Raw genomic sequence first — 3,466 nt, forward strand, 5'->3', positions numbered from 1 at the left:
CAGGAATTGAATAGAGTTGAGATAATGACTGGTCTTGTACATACATACATGGCTAGTGAAGACTGGCTTAATTTAGAAAGAGAGTGTTAAACTTCTGAGGGCATGTCACTTTGTATCTTATACTCTGATCTGATCCTCCCTGGGACTTCTAGGCCTTTCAAGGGTCAGTAACCAACCCGTAACCTTCCAAGGGCCAGTAAGGAGGAGCCCAGGCTATCCACCATCTTCTGACTTCTCTACGGTGAATGCCTGTGGATATTCCCAACACATCTCCCAGTCACATCCAGCAAATGGGCTAGAGGCAGGATGAAAAGCCTGGATCAGAGTTTCTCAAGGTCAAGGATTTATCTCCTAAGGCAGGGGTCCCCAGTCTCTAGGATCAAATGCCTGATGATCTGAGGCGGAGTAATAATAATAGAAATAACATGCACAACAAGTATGTGTGCATGCTAAGTCACTTCAGCTGTGTCCAACTCTTTGCAATCTTACAGACTGCAGCCCACCAGGCTCCTGGGACTCTCCGGGCAAGAATACTAGAGTGGGTTGCCAAGCTCTCCTCCAGGGGGTCTTCCCGACCCAGAGATCGAACCTGCATATCTCGCGTATCTTACATTGCCGGGAGAGTTATTTACCACTAGTGCCACCTGGGAAGCCCTGATGGGTTAGTTTCACCCTAAATCCCCCTGGAGGCGGCCGGCCATCCCCAGGTCACTCTTTATGGTCAGTCACCTTTCACTTGTGCGATCAGGCAGTGTCCACAGCTGGGGTCCTGGGAATAGATTTCATCCACAAGTCACAAGCCTCAGCAGTGTATTCAAAAGAGAAATGTTCAGAAGCATTTTCCTGAGCAAGGTCCCATGAATGCAGAGCCTTTACAGACTCCACCATCATCTCATCCCAACCCAATTCAAAAGCTGCCTCCAATCGATTACATGGACACTAGACACAAACTGAAACACATACACACAGAAGCTTGACAAGTTCCAATCGTTTTGGGGGATGCAGGGATTCCTAACGCTGGAGCCTCCAGCTGGCTCCAAAGGAGAAGGTTGAAGTGAACATCCAGGGCAGTAGGGCTCCTGCAAGCCTGCAGCAGGTCCTCAACTAGATAGTGTCTCTCTGCAAGGATTTTTTTTTTCTGCAGATAATGGAATGCACATTGTTTCCCCTTAGAAAAAAGCATGGCCTGGACAACATTGTGATCCAGGCTGTGATTTTCAGAATTTTAGAATGCTAATCATCATTCTGCATTAGATTTGCATAAGTATACTTAAAGGGTCTTCCTTATTAAACTTTTAAGATGAGCATTAGCATTTTAATTTCTGAAAGATTTATTACATGATATTATGCCTCCCTTATCAGTAAACAAACACAAACAGTTGGAAATGGAAACACTCGTATGTTTGAGATTCAGCCCTTCTGATATGAACCACAATGAAGCTCAATAGAGAAGAGACTCCGTTTCTAGGCGGTTTCAAGATGCCCCACTTTCCCACCTGAAAGTTGTTACTTGGCTCTGAGGGATTCTGGGATCCTACCTCGCCTGGGCCTGGATCAGAAGCTTAGTACATGGCCCAAGTAAATCTCACCCTCAGGAATAAACAACGCTAGGACCAGTATTTGCAGTCCCAAGAGAACAAGCAGATGAAACCTGCAAATAACTGACCAGGAACTTTGTATGAGGGTCTTTCTACAAGGAACACTATCCAAGGCCTCGGTCCAGGCCTCTGCTCCCCCTAGGAAGACTTCCTGGAACACAGTCCATCATGTTTTCTATCCAGGGAACTTCGATCATCTTTGCTGTTGTTGAGTTGCTTAGTCATGTCTGACTCTTTGTGACCCCATGGACTGCAACAAGCCAGACTCCTCTGTCCTCCACTATTTCCCAGAGTTTGCTCAAATTCACGTCCATCGAGTCAGTGATGCTATCTAAACATCTCATCCTCTGCCACCCCCTTCTCCTTTTACCTTCAATCTTTTCCATCATCAGAAAGATCTTTTCCAGTGAGTCAGCTCTTTCCATCAGGTGGCCAAAGTATTGGAGCTTCAGCTTAAGCATCAGTTCTTCCAATGAAAATTCAGGGTTTATTTCCTCTAGGGTTGACCGGTTGGATCAGTTTGGTTATCTTTAGGAGACACAATTAAGTGCTCACTGAACCACAGATAGTCAGGGCTGGAGAGGATCTCAGGACATCTGTCTAGACCATGGTTCCCCAGTCACTGCCCACAGACAAAGTGACCTGCAGATGTACTTGGTTTGGGTACATAACATTTTGGGAAGTATTTAATCAATCAACAGCATTTAGAACTAGGAAAACTTTTATAGTTTCTTTTTTTTTTTTTTCCTTTGAACTAGACTTCTTGCTTCTCTTGAAAACTAAGAAAGTCTTACAAGGCACCTTTTATTTTCTTTTGTTTACTTTTGGTTGCGCTGAGTCTTCATTGCGGGGTGTGGGCTTTCTCTAGTTGCGGCGAGTGAGGTCTACTCTTTGATGTTCTGCACACGCTTCTCCTTGCCGTGGCTTCTCTTATTGTAGAACATGGGCTCTAGAGCACAGGCTCAGTAGTTGTGGATACATGGGCTTAATTGCCCTGCGGCATGCGAGATCTTCCCAGACCATGGATCAAACATGTGCGCCCTGCAGTGACAGGCAAATTGTTAACCATTGGACCACCAGGGAAGTGCCAACGCCAGGCATTTTGGTTTTTTTTTTTTAATTTATTTAATTGGAGGCTAATTACTTTACAACATTATACTGGTTTTTGCTATGCATTGACATGAATCAGCCATGGGTTTACACATGTCCCCCATCCTGAACCCACCTCCCACCTCCCTCCCCATCCCATCCCTCAGGGTCATCCCAGTGCACTGGCTTTGAGTGCCCTGTTTCACGCATAGAACTTGGAAAGTGAAAAGTGACAGTGAAGTTGCTCAGTCGTGTCTGACTCTTTTCGACCTCATGGACTGTAGCCTGCTAGGCTCCTCTGTCCGTAGGATTCTCCAGGTAAGAATACTGGAGTGGGTTGCCATTTCCTTCTCCAGGGTATCTTCCCAACACAGATAATAAACTTGGGTCTCCTGCATTGCAGGCAGACTCTTTACCATCTGAGTCATCAGGGGTTCAATGCATCAGTCCTGTACTGAACTTGGACTGGTGATCTGTTTCACATATGGTAATATACATGTTTCCATGCTATTCTCTCCAATCATCCCACCCTCGCCTTTTCCCACAGAGTCCAATAATCTGTTCTTTATATCTGTGTCTCTTTTGCTGTCTCGCATATAGGGTCATTGTTACCATCTTTCTAAATTCCATATATATGTGTTAATATACTGTATTGGTGTTTTTCTTTCTGACTTACTATTATACTCTGTATAATAGGCTCCAGTTTCATCCACCTCATTAAAGCTGATTCAAACACCTTCTTTTCAATAGCTGAGTGGCGTTTTGGTTCTTATACAATA

This window comes from Muntiacus reevesi, chromosome 22 (assembly GCF_963930625.1).
Source record: "Muntiacus reevesi chromosome 22, mMunRee1.1, whole genome shotgun sequence".
Lineage (NCBI taxonomy): Eukaryota > Metazoa > Chordata > Mammalia > Artiodactyla > Cervidae > Muntiacus > Muntiacus reevesi.